We start from the raw sequence: 22,354 nt of genomic DNA, 5'->3' as shown, positions 1-22,354 counted from the left end.
ATCTTTATTTTGTGAAGAGACTTGAACATTTGCAGGGACTCTACCAGTGTTTGGATTACTAACTTTGAGTCTTAGTACGATGGGTAATTTAGTTCATAAACGCCTATAAAGTATTTTGCCAAGGTAAGCATAGTATTCGTGTTTACATTTCAATCGTAAATTTCCTTTCTCTACAGGTTATCAGCTTCCAGCTCATATCTGAAAAATGATTCCACCCTCGCAGGATACCTGACTTCAAGGTTTCCCGACTTCCACACATGAGAAAAGCCTGAGGGATACATGACTGAGTGGACACATGCTGCGCATTTAAAGACTTTGGGTAATACTTTCTTATCCTAAGGAAAAGTGAGGTTAGAGAATTTTTTGCTGCACGAAGTTGAATCTTAATCCGATGAACTGTAAACTGACTGCTGAAATTTCAAGAAAAAGGTGAATACCATCCTCATCATGGATGTGCTACTCCCTTCCTGACGTCAGGACCCCTGGAAGCTACCTACCTTCTACTGCCAAAAACTATTTCTGAGAGCCACAATCAGTCTGCCTTCACAGGGTCATCGACTGGAGCAGGTTGGTTTACCTAAATTGCTGTATATATTGAAAATTATTTTGTTCTGAGTGATTTATTTACTGTGATTTTTCAGACACTGCTATGCAAAGCATTATTAAAGCCTAGCTATAGCTGAAAAATAAGATAAAACTAGACAATTGCAAGATAAAATAAAACTAGCATTTGTTGCAATATTTACATTTAGTACAGAGATTTTACCCAGAGTGTTTTTTTTCAACCTTCACATGTCCTCAGTTTGATGGCCAGCATTATTCAACCCACCTCTTCTGAGCCCAGGTTTTCGTGAATGGACAGTCCAAGGCAAAGCAGCAATTATGAGTCCATCTCTCTGTCTGCTTTCTCTTTCTATCAGCATGTTTCCTGTCAGCACATGAACTGGGTGACTCCTTGTGTTGATTCCTCCTCTTACATTCCAGCCCTACTATACAGGCATGGCAAGAAGCTAACACCAGGTCAAATTCAGGTTATTATAATTCTTGTAATATAATAATAATAATGCTTTTGCTGCTGAATTTGTGTCTTTTATATATGCCTAGAACTTAGTTTTTTTTTTTTGTATTTTTGTATTTCCCTGCATCCTTTTATGCCTGGGTGAAAATGAAGTGTCCCTGCGCCTGCAGTTTCTTGTGATATCCCTGTTAGGCATCCCAGGAGGCTGCAGGAGCAGAAACTCAGAGGCTGGAGGGTGGACCTGGTGGCTCGTCATCAGGGACTGGCTTTGATAATCTCTAAAGATAGCTGACCTCCAATGACATAAAAAAAGGAAGATTATCTCTAAGCTCCAGAGTTCAAGAGACGAACTACAAAATCCTTACCCGGTGGTACAGGATGCCCACTCTGCTACATAAACTATTCCCGGCGTCTTCTGACCTTTGTTGGCGATGTCAAGAAGAGAGGTGTACCCTCTTGCACATATTTTGGTCATGCAACCGGATGCAGGACTTCTGGACAGAAGTTCGACGCATAACCCAGAAGTTCACAGACCGCGTGCTACTGGACGACCCGGCGTTCTTTTTGTTACATGCTACAGACATCCCAGCATGGACCTACAAGAAGTCGGTAGTGCGCCACCTGCTAGATGCAGCCAAGGCCTGCATTCCACTATGCTGGAAGTCTCAACACCTGCCAACTGTTGCCCACTGGCTTAAAAAGTAGACGATATCGGTCGAATGGAGGACTTGATCCTCACTAGTCAGCAAAGACGGGAGACGTACACAAAGACTTGGCAACTTTGGAACCTCTTTAGGTATTCCGATGAGGGACAGAACCTTAGAGGGGAAGTCCAGACGGTTAGTCAGTCCAGCCCACGCCCAATTGCTCTGGCCCCTGGCACTTAGGGGCTGGGGACATGTTTTGTGACAATGATGCCATATGGGGATCCCCCCCAGACCCATGGTTTGCACTACCCCCCCCCCCCCCCTGCCCCCCTCCCTGCTATCCTTCCCCTCTGCTTCTTACTTTATCCTTCTTTACCTTCCCGCCCCTATATCTCGGGGCTATCTCTCTTATCCTCTCTCTCCTGCCGTTCTACTCCTCGTTCTGTCTGTTTCTTTCTCTAAATGAATCTTTGGAAACTGCGGAGATGGCTGGGCCTATTGGTCCTTAACATCTGCGGGGATACGCGCACTTGATTAGCGCAGGATCTGCCCCTGCACACACACACGTATCCTCCCATACGCTACACCTGGGTCCCCACACAGGGTCGCAGGCAACATGATACCTAGTCTTGACCTGTGATGTGTAAAGCAACCCCATGTATCTTCACCTGTATTTCTATATGCTTGCTGTGTCCTGTTGTTGAGGTCCATGTGGACCAGTTTCTCTGCTATGAATAAAAAAAAAAAGGAAGATTAGTGGTGCTTGACCCAGCATGTAGCCGCAGAGCACTTGTAGCCTATTAACACTTTATCCACCCCCTTAACTAGTGATCTGTTCCTTAGTATGGTCCTGCAACTATAGGAACTTATAGAACCCCATTTTCTTTGCTTTGCAGGTTCCAATAGAAAAATGAATAAAAACACATTTTGTTATAGTTTTGGTTAAACTTGTGATAATTTAAAACAACCTATCAGGGTTTTTTTTACTGTCTGTGCCCTCAATTGAGAGATTCACCCTCTCTATTTGTGTTTTTTACTGTTTTCACCAAAAACAGCTCCTCTCACTTAGGAGAGATTTCCTAGTTTGGCAATGAGACAGAAAGTGAAGGGAAATCTCCACAATAAGTCAGATGGGGGGGAATAAAATAAAAACTGACAGGTTATAACCCTCCCTTAATCTACCCAATATAAAAAAAAAGGTTAACTTTTTAGTTCCACTTTGAGTTACAAAAAAGAGGACTTTAAATTTGACATGAAAGTGCAAGTCAAATTCTGCTCAAACTACACGGTGGCTTTTGTTAGAAATACTTTTTTATCTTTTGGTGCCTGTTCCCATAACATTGCAGGCCATATATTTGTGGAGAGCTCAAATGGCATTCCAACAGAAAATCAACAGAGATGAACAATGTTTTCATCTTTTTTTAGTAGCAGTTTTGATAATTTAATAAGCTGGTATATATTCAATTATTTTTTTATTTTGAATCCCAACACTGGGATATGTTTAAATTTACCCATGCAGTGGGCCCCCCATCCCTCCCTGCATGGGAGTAAATGCATGTGTGCCTATGGGGATTTTTTTATTCCTTGTTCCCTGGCAGCAGATGCCCTCTTTCCTTGTTGGTCTTCGTCCGCTGCTCAGGAATGTGGGTGGGCCCTCACTGTTTTGTACAATGCAGGGCTACTGGTCCTGTGTTTTTGTATGTGATGACACCGGAATGCTGGAACAGACCTGGTAGCAAGATTGCGTACCTTTTGAGGGAAGGATTACATGGAGTGGCGGAAGCCAATGGAAAGTAGACATGAGGTTGTTCGGTAGCTCGCAGTAGTGAAACAAAGAAAGTGACTGCAGTGGAGCACTCCATTTTACTATCCTAACGTTTTAAAGCAAACCTGTGCTGATTTTAGTGGTTTGCCTGTCATGCTGTTCAATTGACTTTAGTATATCAGCCCTTGTCCCAAAGTGAGTTTGCAGACACTGGTATCTGAGCTCCTTATCTGCCTACCTGTTCTGCTTCTGTGACTTCAAAGTATTTAAAGTTGAACTCCAGGAAGAAAAATAACACAAATTATTGCAACTCTTTATTGATTAATAAATCGTTTAATTTGTCTTTTTGGCCCATTTGTACTTTTGGATCTTGGGAACCATGCTTCCCTGTTAGTCCCCTTGTAATAGCAAATATGTTAAAACAACAAGTTTAAGGAAAAGTAAAGTTTAGTGAAATGCATTAAAAAAATTTTTTTTTTTTTTTTAAAACTCCCTGCGCAACGTGCACATACACATCTGAGTGCAAACATGTGCTTCTGGTGTGCATTCACACAAAACCGACGGATGTGCCACACATTGGGTATTGCTATGCATGCCCAAGTGATCGTAATAATTCACTGTTGACTCTAATACGCTGATAGGAGAGACCAGAGTCAGTAGGGAGATGACCAAATCAATTTGCTAGTGGAGATAGGGCAACTGGTTTATTCCTGAAATGTAACAGTTTTTTTCTGCTGAGCTGTGTAAATCTTAGAACTGGATGCATTTATGAAGCATCACAAGTTCATCTGTATCAGGGTTTTCCGACTGACCAACTTTCTGACCTTCCTTGGAAGAAGAGGGAATTGCCTTGGGCAACACCCAAAATAAACGAACAAGGACAGCTGGAGAACAGAAAAGGTTGGCAGATCACAAGGTGATGATCAATGAATTAGATTAACAACTTGCTGACCCGCTGAAGTATAGGCACAATCGCGTACCGGTATGTTGTGGCTTTTTTCTGGGTCCGCTCACGCATTCCATTCGTTGCAACACATGCTGGGACCCGCTGATTGGCTCTGCAAATGACAGAAGAGAGCCCTTTGTTTGCAAAGCAGGGAGTGTAAACCAGCACATTGCTTAGTAAAACACCACACAGGAAACACTGTAAACATTGTTGGGCTCACATTATAACCCCTTTTGCCCTAGGTGTTTAACCCTTCCCAGCTAGTGTCATTAGTACAGTGACGTGTATATTTTTTTTAGCACTGATCACTTTATTGATGTCACTGGAGATGTTAATGCGGCAGACAATCTGAGACTGACAATCGCAGTCCCACTATAAGTTCCAGATCACCACTATTACTAGTATAAAATAAGTAAAAATTCCAGTAACTACACTAGATTGTAGACACTGTAATGTTCACCCAAACCAATCGATAGACACCTTTGGGGATTTTTTACCATAGGAGTGTAGCAGAATCCATTTTGCCCAAATCTTTATGAAGAAATTTTATTATATATATGTGTGTGTGTGTGTGTGTATATATATATATATATATATATATATATATATATATATATATGTGTGTATATATAAATTTTGGATATGTTTTATAGCAGAAAATAGTTGTATTGCCCAAAAAATAAAAATTTTAATAAAGTAGCGATGATCAAATACCACCAAAAGAAAGCTATATTTGTGTGAAAGCAATTGTATATATTTTGTTTGCATACAGCATTCCATGACCGCGCAAGCAAAGTAGCGCACTGTCGAACTGCAAAAAATGGCCTGTTCATGAAGTGGGCAAAATCTGCCGGAGGTCAATCTGTTAATGTACCCATCTGAGTAATAAAACGTGTTTTTGTTTTGTAATATTTTTTATTATAAAAGTAAAAGAACAACTTAAAACGAGTGCGTTATTTGACACTGTTTGCTTTTGATAAACGAATGCATCAATATCCGGTTCGATTGATGTAGTAGCAGCAATTCTCAAGCTGCTCATTTTGATGTTTTGGTTATAATTTTACCGTTTTGTGCTTCATTTCTGAAAATGGTTGCTTACAAATAGAAGTGCTCCTAACAACTGATGACCTGAATAAAGCGTGATTGTAAAGAGTGGGACTTTTTCTCTTTGGGAAGATCAAGCTTCTAAATGTCCAGTAAAGAAACATTGTCATTTCTTTTTCTTCCAGCCGCGTGTACACTTTAAGTGTAATCTTTTTTTTTACAAAACTGTTTAAAATAAAATCAACTCATTTTTAGGTACGTTTAGGCTTTTGTGTTGGGCTGAATTCATATCCATCTTGGACTGCAGGTTGGACACCCCTGATTTATATAATTAAATGTATGTTCCCATATAACATTGATTTTGATATGGTATTTGTGTGTACCGCATGTGACTTTTGTTTTCTTTCACCCTGGACTTAAGGGATTGTAAACCTTGGTGTTTTTTTCATCTTAATGCATTTTATGCATTTAGGTGAAAAAACATTTTGCTGTGTCCGGCCCCCTAAGCCCCCGTTTTACTTACCTGAGTCCTAAATATTTGAGGGCACGATCCCATGTTCTCTCCATGGCTGATCAGCTCCTCATTGGATAGATTGATAGCAACGCAGCCATTGGCTCCCGCTGCTGTGAATCAAATCCAATGGTGCTTCCGCCAGGGGGCGGGGCCGTTCATACACTTGGCGGCTATGCATGCCGAGTGTATAACATGGGAGCGTGCTCACAAGGTAACCCCCTCAGGAGGGAGCTTCCAAGAGGGGGTTGGCTCTTGTGGGGAGGAGCTGAGACAGCTACTGTGGGACCCCAGAAGAGGACGTTCGGGGCCACTCTGTGCAAAACTAACTGCACAGTGGAGGCAAGTATGACATGTTTGTTGGGATAAAAAAAAAAAATAAAAAAAAAAAGAAGAAATAACGAACCCATAGTATCACTTTAGCATCTGGTACATAAACTGTCATTCTTGTCAAAGGTGGAAAAGGAGCAAAAAACTAATTTTAAAAGTTCCAGTTTTGTTATCTCACCACCGTCCATCTTCTACTATTAATATGTTTCAAACCTCAGACACTAAACAAGTCATGTTAGAGGTATGATTTATATGGTATTCTATAATATTGGCTTCTGTTACCCAACAGCAACTTTCTCTAATTTTGCCACTTTCTGGTTGCATTGCTTTGATGGTATAAACTGGCAGAATTATTTAGTTGAAAAGGTCATTGCTGATCTTTTTTAAAGCAGAGGTCCGCCGGAATTTTTTTGTAAAAGCCAGCAGCTACAAATACTGCAGCTGCTGACTTGTATAATATATGGGCACTTGCCTGTCCAGCGCGCCCGCGATGTCAGAAGCCGATCTGTGTGTCGGCTCTTCGGCTGCTGCCACCACCATCCTCAGTAAGGGAATCGGGAAGTGAAGTCGTGTGGCTTCACTTCCTGGTTCGTTACTGCGCATGCATGTCCTCGCTGATCCCTGCTGTCCTTTTGGGACCTGTGTGTCTCCCAGAAGACAGCGAGGGAGGACAGTGTAGGCGCCGGAAGTGGTGTAGGTCACTGCGGTGATTTATGCCAGGAAGTGGGAGCAAATATCTGTATTATAGAAGGATCTGCTCCCTCCTCCCCCCTGAAAGGTGCCAAATGTGACACCAGAGGGGGGGAGGATTTCAAAAAGTGGAAGTTCCATTTTTGGGTGGAGCTCCACTTTAAGAACTGAGAATGAATAAGTGATATTTGAGCTTCATTAGTATGTTTGTCGATTTTTAGCTTATTTTTGTCGATTTTGGTTTATGTATATATGTGTGGAGAAATCATTTTGAAGGAATTGGTTCAGTTTTGGTGCATGTAATTTTGTAGTTTGAAATCTGTGTATTTTTTTAAAAGCCTAACTCCTGCCTATTTTGGGTACTGTGGATAGGGTGGAAGTGTAACTACTGATGGGGTTGTATTGCTGTTATTAAACGGACTAGGCAGATTTTTTTACTTTTTTTTATTTTTTATTATGCAATATTCCTTGTACTGATGTTTTGCTAAAAACAAGTCTTGAAGTACATCAGTAAGTTGCAGCAGGCTTGGCAAAGAATTTCTGAATTAATAGATAGAACAGCTATTTGAAGGAAATCACAGAAGAATATATCGACTAACACAATATGTTTTATTAATATGGAAACTTATAAACTCTTTAATCACACTGGGGCTCATTTTCTAAAGGCACATAAACTATGCACTTTCTCCAGAGTTTAGTAAATGAAGTGAAGCTTCATTTTGCAAAAACTACCTAATCGTATGCAAGGAGAACTAACCCCCCCCCCTCCCCCCGTATTTACTAAGCTCTGGAGCAACTGAACTTGCAGAGTGCAACTCCAGAGCAGAGGGGTAGAACTGAGCAATCAGTGGTGTTTGATCGCTCAGTTCTCAATACAGAGCTGGAAAGGGACAGATGTGGCATCGGATCGAAGATTGATCCACCTAAGTGAGTATAATCTTCTTTTCTTTTCCCATACTTCTTTTTTTAAGACCTACAGTACAAATTATACTCCATACATCCTGCTCCTCTTCCTCCCTACTACTTCCTGGCTGTAATTATGTGCCGAGACTTGCTTTGTATCACAGGTGCAGCTGTAGTTTCTTCAGTGTGAAGGGACAACCACAGAAGAGTGTCTGCAGTGCCAGTCCACGTCCCTATATAGCATAATGTTTTTTACATTACAAGTGCCTTTGGTTCATTCAGCAGATAAAAATCATTTGATCGGAGTATGCTCTTGGTAAAGAGACCTTGCTTATTTTTAGAAATACCTATAGTAGTAGCAAGAAGTGCCATATGACTAAACAATTCAGTGTAACATTTCTTGGCTTCAGGAGGTGACCCACCTGCCATTTTCTTAGGTGTATATGTACTGGGTTTAAGCACAGGCAAGGCTGTGATGTTGGCAGCTTGCTGAGAGGTGGATGCTGACTGGATCCCCTGGTGGCAGCAGATCTCTTCATTTAGCTAAGCCCTCTATCCACTCCTTCTGACTAATGCAGGGAGCAGTGGTACAAGACTGTTGAGAGTAGCAGAGTATGTCTTTAAGCTTGGAGCTTAGCTATATCTTCTGTTTTCTGTAAGAAGGGTAACATGGCTGAACCCAACAGTTAGGTAATTGAGCCCCTTGGGATGTTTTGTTCACTTAGGCATTGATGAGTTTGTAATTTGAATAGTTCTAATTTTAGTGGTGTTTTCTGTAAACAATCGAAAATTAATGGGTGACTTTATACCAGGGGTCTCAAACTCAAATTACCTGAGGGCCACAAGACAAGTTTTCATATGCCATGGGGGGCCGCATGCAAACTTTCAAACTTCAAAAAACAACAGTACTGGTGTCAGCGAACACATTATTAACCCCCAGCACTGGTGTCAGCGAGCGCATTATTACCACCTGCACTGGTGTAAGTCAGGGTTTGACAAATTTGCTTGTAATCTAGGAGCCAGCTAAAAAAGTTAGGAGCCAGAAAACGCACCCCGTCCCGACGAGCTTGCGCGCAGAAGCGAACACATACGCGAGCAGCGCCCGCATATGTAAACGGTGTTCAAACCACACATGTGAGGTATCGCCGCGATTGGTAGAGCGAGAGCAATAATTCTAGCACTAGACCTCCTTTGTAACTTAAAACATGCAACCTGTAGATTTTTTTAAACGTCGCCTATGAAGATTTTAAAGGGTAAAAAAGTTTGTCGGCATTCCACAAGCGGGCGCAATTTTGAAGCGTGACATGTTGGGTATGAATTTACTCGGCGTAACATTATCTTTCATAATATTTTAAAAAATGGGGATAACTTTACTGTTGTCTTATTTTTTAATTAAAAAAAGTGTAATTTTTTCCAAAAAAAGTACGCTTGTAAGACCGCTGCGCAAATACGGCGTAACAGAAAGTATTGCAACGATCGCCATTTTATTCTCTAAGGTGTTAGGATAAAAAATATATATAATGTTTGGGGGTTCTAATTAGAGGGAAGAAGATGGCAGTGAAAATAGTGTAAAATTACATTAGATTTGCTGTTTAAAGCGGGGGTTCACCCTATAAACCTAAAAAAAAAAAAAAATGTTTTGTTCTACCATAAAATCAGGCATTGTAGCGCGAGCTACAGTATGCCTGTCCCGATTTTTTTTTTTTTCCCCCGTACTCACCGTTTACTCCTACATCGAAGATACCGACTCCCCTCGGTGAATGGGCGTGCCTATGGAGACGGAGGATGATTGATGGCCGGCTCTGGCACGTCACGCTTCTCCGGAAATAGCCGAAATAGGCTTGGCTCTTCACGGCGCCTGCGCATAGCCTGTGCGCAGGCGCCGTGAAGAGCCGAGACCTACTCCGGCTGTCTTCGGGGAGAGTGACGTGCCAGGGCCGGCCGTCAATCATCCTCCCTCTCCATAGGCACGCCCATTCCCCGCGGGAGCCGAAATCTTCTATGTACGATAACAAGGTGAGTCCGGGGTTAAAAAAATCGGGACAGGCATACTGTAGCTCGCGCTACAATGCCTGTCTCGATGGTAAAATCATGTGAGTGAGGGTGAACTACCACTTTAACTTGTAATGCTTAACTTGTAATACCAACGTCCACCACCAGATGGCGCCAGCTCACATCTGGTGGTAATAACTTGTAATACCAACGGCTCACCACCAAATAGCTCCAGCTCACAAAAAAAATTTTTTTTTATTTTTTTTTGCTCCCTCCACTTCTGCCCTGCCTGGGGGCCATTTATAACTGGTCCGCGGGCCGCAAATGGCCCGCGGGCCGGTACTTTGAGACCACTGCTTTATACGTTTTTTTTTTTTTCAGGTCTTTACTTAAAGCGGGGGTTCACCCTTAGAGGGCACTTTTCCCCCTTAGATTCCTGCTCGTTTTTACTAGGGGAATCGGCTATTTATTTTAAAATATGTGCAGTACTTACCCGTTTACGAGATGCATCTTCTTCCGTCGCTTCCGGGTATGGGCTTCGGGAATGGGCGTTCCTTCTTGATTGACAGGCTTCCGAGAGGCTTCCGACGGTCGCATCCATCGCGTCACGATTTTCCGAAAGAAGCCGAACGTCGGTGCGCAGGCGCAGTATAGAGCCGCACCGACGTTCGGCTTCTTTCGGCTACGAGTGACGCGATGGATGCGACCGTCGGAAGCCTCTCGGAAGGCTGTCAATCAAGAAGGAACGCCCGCTTCCGAAGACCCATACCCGGAAGCGACGGAAGAAGATGCAGCTCGAAAACGGGTAAGTACTGCTCATATTTTAATACAAATAGCCGATTCTCCTAGACCGAACGAGCAGGAAGCTAAGGGGAGAAAATTTTTTTTTTTACAAATGGGTGAACTCCCGCTTTAAATACTGTAAAGAGTTTAATTTGAGTGTAAACTCTGCTCACAACACAGCTGAACAAGTCGTAGAAGGGGCACATCCTTTTTAGTTGTCTCTAGTTATGGCTGTGTGTAAATTATCAATTGGAGAGACAGAACCCTAATGCTAGACTTTCTTTTTAGAACACCCACTCTAAAAATTATTTTTTCGCTAGCACCCTGAATTACATAATGAAATGAATGACGTTCAAATAAAGCATTCTTGTACACTGAAAATCTTGTGCTTTTAAGAGTTTTCAGACGGCTATTTGACTTGAAAGACTGCAACCGTTGTTTTTTTCTATTCCATTTAATTACTTGGGACATAGAATGTTTTATACTTATACTGTTCCCTTTGGCAACTCGGGATCACCCTTCCCACTTCTAACATGCTTTTTTTGCTAGTGTCCTAGGAGGATGGACATCTTTTCTGAAGTTCTGCTGTGTTAAAGACTAAGTCGTTTTTTGCTAGTAGCTTTGTTTCTTCTATTTATATATTTATTTATTTATTAATTATTATTATTATTATTATTATTTTTTTTTTTTCTTCAATCAAGAATTATCCATTGCTGCTGGAGCTTTATCACTTAATTTGCAGCTTTCTGTTTTTAGAGTGCTGTCTCTAGACCATGCTGGACTGGATGTTGTGTAAAACGTTTGGAAGGGACCTTTGGACACTGGGTTACATGTTTCAGTTGTTCCTTCTGGTAAATGGCTGCTTTATGTGCTTTCCAGGTTCAGAGTCACTGGAATTGCCTCAGGGCTTGCCCTGTCTAGGTTGGAGGGGCTGAATGCCAGAAGCTGTCTCATTTACATAAGATGCTAGGCACCATCGCGCCCATGAATCTAGACATGCGGTATAAAGGGGTGTCTAGTCCTTTTATCTGGGTGCTCCAAATCACTTGGTTCAAATGATTCCGGGGCTGCTTGAGACTTGTATACTGATGCTGCTAAAGTCTGCATCCTGGAATCATGTTCTTTTCTGCTCCTGAAGTCTGTTCTGTCTTCTGAATCGTCTTTGGCTCCATTGGGTGTAGCTGAGATGTCTCCCTTTACCACAGTCTTGCAAGACTTAATCACCCAGTTATTTACTGATTCTGATTGCAGAAGCTGCAAGCTCCCTTCTGCATCCTCTTCTGCAATTTCTGCATATGATTTTACTCTTGCTTTAGCGGCTTCCAAGCCATCAACCTGCAAATACTGAGTCGGAGTTACTCCAGTCTTTGACTGATGCATTTCTTGTGCTATTATTCCCAAATTAAAGATTTTTTTTGGGCTCTAATTGATACAGTGCACAGTACTCTACAACTGGAGGGTCTAGTCTGTTTCTACCAGGGCTGTTTCAAGTCTTTTGCATAATTTAGAAATCCTAGGTCCTCAAATATCATCTTTTTCAACCTGCTTTTCCAGCTTATTTTCTATGGATATTGGACGCATCCTAAAAATTATTTGCTGCCCTTAAGTGCTTATTAGTCTTGTATCTGTGTGGTTATGATTTTGTGAAGAGGTAGGTCTATCCCACTGATCCTGCGGTGTCCTGCTTAACAAGGCACTTACTATTCTTATAAAGAATGCATTTCTCTTTAAGTACCCAACTGATAAGTGGTCGGAAGTGTTTTCTGTGTTTTCGTTCTGTTAGTGGTGAGTTTTGCTCTTCATTAATTCTGGCTTGGACCCTCTTTTGTTATTGTCTGGTCAGAATACCATAAAGATCTAAATGTTGCTGTGGTTGATCCCGCAATTATATATTATGTGGAGCAGACGACTGTAGCAATAATTTTCAACTGATCGTTTTACTGGTGCCATCCCATCTCGCCCTTTTACACTAACTTTTTTTTACCAAATCTGTTATTTCCTCCCTTCACCTTGATGATTTTCTGGCCTCTGTGAACATCTCGGATGCCTACCTACATATTCCCCGCCCTTGCAGTAAATCTGTGATTCCTATGCGTTGCTGCTGCTGGGCCCTGCACAATCAGTTTGTGGCCCTGCTCTTATGCCCCTTCTTAGCAAGGTGCTGGTCTTAGTACTACCCCTGCTGTGCTTTCATTGCATCCCTGTTGTGGAATACTTAGTTGACTTCCTGTTAAGGAAATAGCTGGGCTCTGTCACCGCGTGACTTTGACTGCACAGAGATTACAGTGACTTTGAGTGATCCAGATCCTTCAAACATTTTTGTTGGAACACATCTAGTCTAATTCTGGACACCGCTCATGCCAGAGTTTCTTCAACAGGAGAAGATTCAGACATTTCAGTTTCAGTTTAGAATACTCCAGTTCAGCAGCCATTCCTACTCTCTACTTTTATCTGATAATCCCAAGTCTGATGGTAGTCTGATTTTTAGGCAGCTTCCTTTGTCCAATTTGTTTCAGACCCCTCTAGTGCAATATTTTTGTCATTGTTAGACATAATGATCTGGTCTTATGGACAGACCAATTTGATTGTGACCAGGGTTTTCATTGGCTTGGTGGCTCAGGAATCTTGCTCTGTGTTTGGAGATGTCCTTTTCTTCAATCTTATGGTGTATCCTCAGACGGATGTTAATCTATTGGGGTGGAAAGGTGTACTGGGCACCTTTTTTTTTTTTTTTTTTAAGGACAGGATCTTGATTACCATTGGAGTCTCATTTTCAATTTGCATCCTGAAACTTCAAGTGATTTGGTTCACTTCAGTGCTCCACACTACTAGGGGCTCTTATGTTATATTCATTTGGCAATGACACAGTGGTGTATATCTGTCATCAGGGAGGAACCACAAGTCCCCCTGAAGCAAAGATATAGATTGGATCCTGTCTTGGGTAGAATTTCACATTCCACCATGTACATTCCAGACAACTGACAGGCAGATTTTCTCATCTGACAGAGCCTTGACCAAGGGGAGCAGTCCTTACACCTAGAAGTGTTCCAGGACCTGTATTATAGTGGGTGACACCAAATATGGACCTTCAGGGTCAACAACAAACTAGAATAGTTTGTGGGATCAGTACCCCCTGATGTATGCCTTTCTTCCCCTGAAATTTCTTCCATGTCTGTTTTGGGATGGAGGACATTCTCTTGATTTTCATTGCTCCCAGGTTAGCCCTGGTAGATGTAGTACACTGACCTAGTAAGACTCCTAGGGGACACTCTGTGTGCTTTGCTGGATTGTCAGGATTTCCGTCCCAAGGAACGATATGTTATCCTTGTTCATGGTTGCTGGCTTTAATACAGTGGTTGTTGACACCCGAGTTCTAAGATAAACAAGCATCTCCGAATCTGTGATTCCTATAATGCTAAAAGCTATGAAGTCTATAAGGTCTATCAAGACCTGTCATCAGATTTGGATCACATACTTTATTTGGTGTGAGTCTTGGTTTCTATCCCAGGAATTTCTCCATGCAATTATTCCTTTGCTTTCTGCAGCTAGTCTGGACTGAAATTGTCTCTCAGCACTATCAATAGTCAGATTTCTGTTGTGGATTTTTTTTTTTTTTTTTTTAAATCTATAGAGTAAGCATACCACATAATCCAAAATGCTTTAGCAATTAAGTTCTATTAGGCACATAGTGTTCATAGTTATGCATTAGGTACAAATCTTCAAGTATTTTGTATCACATCAAGCATAATAAAACATAGGTATTTACTCCACTGTTAAATCCAACCAACAAAAATAAATGCATGTATATACTTATATGTACAATGAGCAGCTGAGCTGATAATCAGAAATACCTAAAGGAAATTTCTACTCACAATTGGCTAATGAAAAGAATAGCTAAGCCAGACCCTGGTAAAAAGAGGAGGAAAAAAATTTATGTTTTAAGGCATATAGGAACCTCCTTTCTTAAGATCCTCCAATCTAAATTACCAGCTAAGCACATGTTGCATATATAAAATGGCTGCCACTAGCAGTTACTCCCCACAGTTGGCTATATGTGACGTCACTTCTGGTTTCTGGGTCCAAAAGTGACATGAATTTCGGTTTCACCCTGTTCCCAAGACTTGCCAACCACAGCATGGGTGGACCTTGTGCAACCAGCTTTTGATGGGGCAAAACTGCACGGGGCAGGGAGAAACCTAGCTTGTCTAAGCACAATAAAAGGATTTATGTGGTACAAATGTATAGCAAGTAGGATTGCACCGATGCCCATACTAAGCATTTGCACGAGTACTTGGACTCGTGCAAATGCTCTGATACCTGAAACTGATACTTTTGTGCTTCGATTTTTAACCCATACAAAAATGAATGGCTCAAATGCAGTGCGATTCCTGTTCAAATGGCATGCGGTTTCCAGCACTGCTCCTGTGTGAACCTGGGCTTGTTATAGTGATTGTGGCCTGGGTTCACACAGGGGCATTGCGGGAAACTGCATGTAATTCAAACAGGAATCGCACTGCATTCCTGTTCAAATCACTTTGTGACTCTAAAATATAAAGAAAAGCAATGTGCACCAAGTTTAGGACAGTCCACACAGTGTCATTACAAATCTAAACAAAAAGAAAACCATGAATACATGCAGAGAACACCCCTCTATAGCAGACCATGCAATGAGATTGCCCAATCTCTTCACCATTCCTCCCAGTTATATGGAGGCTGCACATTGCGGTAGGTCAATGCTTCTTAATATATTTTCAGTCAAGACACCTTTTACAATTATGCAAAGTCTCAAGGCACCCCATCCTAAAATGTAAAACAAACAAATCCGGGACAATTTAAAAGATCAAAGTGTATGCTCCAAGAAAAGACACAGAAGACGAGGGTGTAGAGGAGTTTTAAGAACAATTTAAAAATGCAGTAGCGCAAGCAAAGAATCAAGATCTTCTAATCATCATGGGGCTTCAGTGCAGAAGTAATATTTGTGTAAAGTACAGCTTAAGAAATTAAGCCAATGTTCAATTTGTACAGTTTTGTAAAACAAACAAAACTGTCCATTATGAATACACAATTGCAGCACCACAAGCATCAGATATACACATACACATGAACTTCTCAAACTGGCATGTACCATAATCAAATAAGCCTAAGGCGGACGTGGAAATCTGCCATTTTGAAGGCAAGGACTAAGCCAGGAGCTGAGTGTGGAAGCAATCATGAGTTCTGATGTGACATTGAAAATATTCCACAAGTTTACTGGATTAATCTAAACAATAGATTTTCCATTCTTGATGCAAGAGATTGGGATCCCGAAGAGTTATGTAATTACTTCAAAACTATGATTAGCGAAGAAGCTGAAAAAACATTACAGATGAGGGAAAAGCCAGGATATCGATTTTTTTTTTTTTTTGATTTTTTGTTTTTTTTTGGTCAATTTTGTAGTTTTGCAAGATCTTCCCATGTCATCCCCACAGCTGTAGTCTTCCTCTTTGCCTGGTTCCTTCAATCTTATCAAACATTATTTCCTTCTCCAGTGACGTCTCTCTTCTGTGCATGACCAAAATTGGACAGTTGTAACTTCATTTGGGCTTCTAGTGACCTAGCCGGTTTGATCTCTTCCACAATTTATCTGTTAATTCTACAGTCTGTCCGCGGCATGGATAACATTTTTCTTCAGCATCCCAAGCTGAAATTGGTGGTCTGTTTGTCCTGTTTTTCATTGTGAATAGCTTTCATATCCATAATTAACTGAGTAAATGAGTGCACAAACAATTCTGATCTTCGAGTCTTTGAGTGTATTTTCTTTTACTTGTAATACTTTGTCGAGTCTTCATTGTGTAATGTGGAGCGTTTTGTCACTACTAGTTGCTTCCTTGTTTATAAAAAGAGCCCAGGAAAATAAAATGCTTTATAACTTCTATTCTTTTGCCGTCCACTTCAAAATTGTTGTCATTTGCTTTGTCAATGATCTTTGTCTTGTTTATATTCAGCTCTAATCCCATGTTACGACTTTTGTATAAAGCTTATAAATAAAGAGTATCTTCATTGCTGATGGTGATGATGAACGTTGTTTCTTTTTCGACCGCAAACTTTGATACCAACAAGCTCTTCTTCCAAGTTTACATTTCTGAAGGTGACCTATAGGTTGGTAAGGTGACAAGATGCCTTCCTACCTGACGCCATGTGTTATTGGAATCCAGTCAGTGTTACCGTATTCAGTTCTTATGACGGCTTCATGAATTTTGTAGAGGCCCTTTATCAAATAAGTTATGAGTTTAGGTATTTCTCCATAATTTATCATGATCCGCTCAAACTCTTTTCTCTAGTTGATGAAGCTTAAGTATACAGTCTTGGTAGTTGCTCTTCTCTAATATTCAGCTAAAATTAGTAGTGACGTCTCTTGTTCCTCAGCCTTCTCTGAAACCACCCTGCGCTTCAGGTAGTTCTTGCTCAGTGTATGATTGTATCCTTTGTTGTAATATTTTGAGCAATACTTTACTGGCATGTGGAATTAATGTAATTGTTCTGTAGTTACAATCCTTGGCATCACCTTTCTTTAGTATAGGAATGAGCTGTGACCTTCTCTAGTCGGTTTCCCATGTTTTTCCTTCCAAATTCAACACAGTTGAGTAAAGGCCACAATAGCACCTTCGAAGCCTCTGGCTAACTCAATTGAAATAACACCATCGATTGCTTTGTTCTGACAACTCTTTGAGCAGTCACCAGCTCTCTGCTCTGCCCCTGGAGCGCTGGGCTGTGGAGGGGGTGGAGCGGCCGACTCAGACTCTCAGCGGCTCGCTGAGAGGCTGAACCGGATGTTGGTCCAGGCACTTGGTGGATCCCGACTTCCATTGTCGCAATGCCTGGATCGACTTGTGACATCAGCAGAGAGAGGACTTAAGCCCGCTCTCTGTTTAAAAACGGGTCACAGGAGTGCAAAAGGAAATACGCTCTTATGATCCATAGAAGTACAGCCAAACAAGCTTTCACTCTACTTCTCCTTTTTAATGTCTTGAACAGGTAATGTTTTTTTGTTTTACATACTCTGCTACATGTTTCTGAGGAATATCTTTGAGATATCTTATCTTTCCAAACTTTGCGTCAAAACTCCCAGTTAATTTTGTTATAATTTTAATCTATCACTTGACATTTTGGATATCTTCCTTGTTCTGACACTTTTTCTAGCTTTTTCTGAACTTTTTTTTTTTAATCCTTTGCGACCATTAACTGCTCACTTTGATAAAAAATCACTGTACAACAAGTCTCCCATCTAGCTCCATTTAACTGTTCCCTACTACTTGGATCTGTCTCTTTAAGTTCTTTATAATTTACTGCTTGAATTTATTATAGACATGCTTCTCTCACCCACAAGGTCGTTTTTATATGCGTTACCTCTGTGTGGCGTGTGTCCAAACTGGTTTTGCATAGGGACAAGGTGATGATGATGCCCTTTTAGTTTTTTTGGGACATCTTCCCAAGGAGAATTTCACTCTTCAGTATAAGTGAAATAAGTATTGATCTTAATTTTACATGATATGCTGAAAATTGTGATATGGATTTCAGATATTGGGTGTGAAAGTGTATCTATGTTCATATATTTTTTTTTTTTGTGTTTAATGCATTTCTTTGACATTCAATTTATTTTATTTTTTTACACTAGTAATGGTGCCGATCCGTGATTTGTTTCAGCAGAGAGCAGTCTGAATTCCGCTCTTTGCTGACTTCACTGCAATCAGTTGAGGCAGTACTACATCCCGACTTAAAAAGACTGAATCCACCAGCTGGCTGGACTGATGGCAGTCTCGGCTTCTCAGCGAGCCGTTGAGACCTCCGCCCCCTGCCCCTCCACAGCTCAGCACTTTAATGAGTGTGGAGGAGTAGAGCAGGAGAGATGCAGACTGACGGGCAGCAGCTCTCCGCTTGGGGAGGTGAGAGAACCGAGCCATCGGCGGTGTTCGGTGGCTCGGTGCTCAGTGCAGAGATGCTGGGGGACAGATGCAGTGTCAGTCTGATGCTGCGTCCACCAAGGTAAGCATTAATCTGAAAAAACAAAACAAAAAAACCCCTTTACTTCTTCTCTTTTAATCAGAATGACCTTTTAAGTTTGTAAACCGATGTTGACGAATTCCACACACTTACTTTCTTGAATTCTATGACACATACTCATTGTGCCCTGTGAACACACACTGCTTTATCATAAGCCTGCATTCTGAAATACAGAGATGCTGAAGAGGAGTTTTAAAAGGCGCAGTCAGTGAAGGAAGCATAACACATCATCATTTTTTGCAGGCAGCATGCTACCATATCATATGCAGTCCATAGAATGTTTAAGTAAACCAAAGTAATAAGCGGAGGAGAAGCTGCAAAGCATGCAGGGAATCCAGCAAGTTGTTAAAGAAGATGGCTAGCATACAGGCAGAACTCAACCTAAAATTGTGAACCTAAATTAGGATTGTGAAACTTTTGATAGTATTGTATTGTTACAATCCTGATTTTATAAAATAAAGGTGTATGCTTTGACTATAGATCCTATTTTTTTTTTTTATTATTATTAAACTGAAACATTTTGGAGTAAATAAAATTAATGTTTAGTAAATCTTACAAAGAGCTTTCATTTTTTGAAGTTCTAATGACAGTATTCAGTCAGTCACTGTACTGTTTCCTCTTTACAATTCACTCTTTATTCTTGAAAAGATATTTCTAGTTTAAACCGTGGACAGAAACATACCAAGCAAGATTCCTCATAAGGGGTTTCTGACATTTCGTAATGCAACAAAAGGTTACATTATTAGTATGTGTAATGAACAGATCACTTATTGGCATGCTAGTAGCTTCGTAGGCATCATTAACAAAAGTTAGTTTTCTTCCCCTATATTGTATTTAGTAAATCCAACTTTACATGGAAAAAGGTGACTTTTTAAGACTGGAATTTGCTCTGCACACCCAGCTGTGTAAAGTAAGTAGTTAGTGCTGTATTTTAACCGATTTTTCTTTAAAGTGGAATGTTAACTGTATAATAAAGTGTGGACAGCTATTTTATTTTTTATTTTTTTTATTGCAGTAGAGACATAGGGGTGGATTTACTAAAGGCAAATTCACTGTGCACTTTAAGTGCAGTCGCTGAAGATCTGAAATGAGGGGAAGCTCTGCTGATTTCTATCGTCCAAACATGTGCAAGCAAAAATGCAGTTTTTTATTTTCCTGGCATGCCCCCCCCTAAGAGCTACAGTGACTGCACTTCCAAGTGCACTTACAGTACACAGTAGATTTGCATTTATTAATCGCTTGCCGACCACCCGCTGTAATTATACTGCGGCAGCTTGGCACGATCCCTCAAATCGCTGTAGCTGTATGTCGGCTTGTGAGCGTTCACATTGGCCAGAGAGGGAGCTAATCAGCTGGTCCAGTGTACTCTGTCCGCCGGCCACCCACGATTGTTCCCCGCAGTGACAATGGGGATCCGTCTGTGTAAGCAAAGCAGGTCTCTGCTCTGACGGGAGAGATTACACAGAATCCTGTCTTTCTGCTATGCAGGATGACGGATCTGTGTGTTTCCCCTGTCACACAGTCCCCCATACAGGAAGAAAACCCAGACCGGGAACACATTGATCGCCCCCGATGTTGACCCCTTTCCTGCCAGTGTCATTGGTACAATAACAGTGCATATTTATAGCACTGATTACTGAAATGTCACTGGTTCCCAAAAAAGTGTCAATTGTCGGGTTGTCCGATCTGTCTGCTGCAGTGTCAGTACCGCTAAAAATCACTGATCGGCACCATTACTAGTTTGAAAAAAAAGAAAGGAAACATAAATGTATTCCCTATTTTATAGACCACTTTTGCGCAAACCAATCAATATAGGCGTAATATATGTAGCATAATGCATATTGGCCATAACTGATGAATACATTTTTGTTCTTGTTTTTTACATTTTTTTTTTTTTTTAATTGTTGCTCTTTTTTTGTTTTATAGCGCTAAAAATTTAAAACCACAGAGGTGATCGAATACCACCAAAACAAGTTCATGGGAAGTGTACATCAACTATACATAAATGGGCAAACCAGTGTAAATGTAATTGTTCCCATTGCAAAAAAAAAACAATAATTCCTTCTATGAAAGAAAAATGCAAAGGGCACACGTTTTTTGGCCTGTGTTCATTTTCTTGCGTGTGTTTTTGTAGATCAAATGCTAAATATACAGTTTCTATGCATGTTTGTGAACTGTCTAGTTTTAGCTCTTCATTTTTTTTATTTTTTTTTATCCAAATACCTGCAGCAGGTGCTTTACAAGGTCCAGCGATTTTATTCTTCTCCATTAATACAATACATTTTTGGTTTTGACTATTGCCTTGCTATAGACCGTTGTTCTATGGCCAGGTACACATGGTTGAATATCAGCTGAAATCGGCCAATGCAGTACAAATTGGCCAACATTTGGCCTGTGTACACCTCCCATCTCCCATGGAAAACCAGCATTTGTTTGGTATCCAATTAGCGCTGGCAGCCAGTGGTTGCAAGAGCTGACTCATGTGTTGTGGTGGGGTGGGGGCAGTCCCCCTGTCAAAACACAATGGCACAGCAAGGGAGATTGCTGTACTGTTAGTACAGTGATCTGTCAGTTTTATTTTGTTCAGCCAGCTGGGTAGAATGAAAAAAAGCTGCATTTGTGTATCGGGCATGACCAACACATTACTTCATCCACACAAATCAGGAGGGTGGAGGAATCCTGCGCTGGGACATTGTTTACTGACAGCGGGTCCCACTGCTGTCAGAATACACTGATCAACAGCTGCAGTGCATTGGCTGATCAACAAAAGTTTTCCAATGTGTTCGGTCAGGAGATGTCGGTCAAATGATCGACTTCTGTAAAGCAAGGACAGCCACACAGTTTGAAATTCAGCTGGGCACTGCTGAATGGTCCGATTGATATATTTTTTTTTTATTAGGAGCCTGAAGAACTTTGCACCCCAAATTAGCAGATCATGGGTGCAATGCCAGACTATTTCTGAGTATGTGATTCCGACTTTTCTACTGCACGTGGAAATCTTACATTGACTAGTGAGAGCACAAACATTTTAATCCCAGAGATTACTCTGTGCCTCGCATTTTGGTTTTCCTACAAACAGGTCTTGACCTGAATCTAACTTGAGCAATTTTTTTGGCTTATCCATCACTTTTTTCAATGGCCTTTGGCTTTTCTTCCCTTCTGTCCTAGACCATCCTTTCATTCAAAGGTATTTTCAGATTTCCATTATTGTGCTCTGCTCTTAAGCACTCAAAGGAAATTAAAGTGTACCTAAAAGCTACTGCTTCTATCAGACAAACATTTTCCCTATTTGTTCTTTTTTGGGGTATTCACAAAGGGCACCTTGCTTTAGAATCCATCATTGCAGGGTGGATAATGAATTTTATTGCTAGCGCCCATGCTCTAGAACAAAAATTTCTGCCTGAGCTTTTGCACTCACCTCATCAGATCTGTTGACATATCCTTGGCCTTTAGGCATCAAGCCTCTGTCCAGTTCTGTAAGAATACTACCTGTGCTTCTGTTAATACTTTTTCAAAGTTTTACCAGGTAGCTGTCCAATAAAACTATGTGTATAAAATATCCAAACCTGGTATTGATAGCTTTTTCTGCAACTGTGGACAGCGGTGTCCTGCCCAAGATTAGTGGGGTTCTGGTCAAGGGTTTTTGGCTTGCTTCAGACCCTTTTTCATCTGCGGTCCATAGGAA

At 41.0% G+C, this 22,354-nt stretch overlaps 1 protein-coding gene across 1 annotated transcript in view; it reads left to right on the top strand.

Moving 5' to 3' along the window:
- Window positions 1-475: 475 nt before the first annotated feature.
- Window positions 476-22,354, top strand: part of FBXW7 (F-box and WD repeat domain containing 7) — a 241,703-nt gene continuing 219,824 nt past the window's right edge. Inside the window, exon 1 of the mRNA XM_040331902.1 lies at window positions 476-567. The gene's annotated coding sequence lies outside the window, so the exon portion shown is untranslated. The remainder of the gene's footprint in view (window positions 568-22,354) is intronic.

The sequence above is a fragment of the Rana temporaria genome, chromosome 1 (genome assembly GCF_905171775.1).
Source record: "Rana temporaria chromosome 1, aRanTem1.1, whole genome shotgun sequence".
In the NCBI taxonomy this organism is placed as follows: Eukaryota; Metazoa; Chordata; class Amphibia; order Anura; family Ranidae; genus Rana; species Rana temporaria.
Note: the sequence above shows the minus strand (reverse complement) of the source record. Positions and strands in the feature narration are given on the sequence as shown.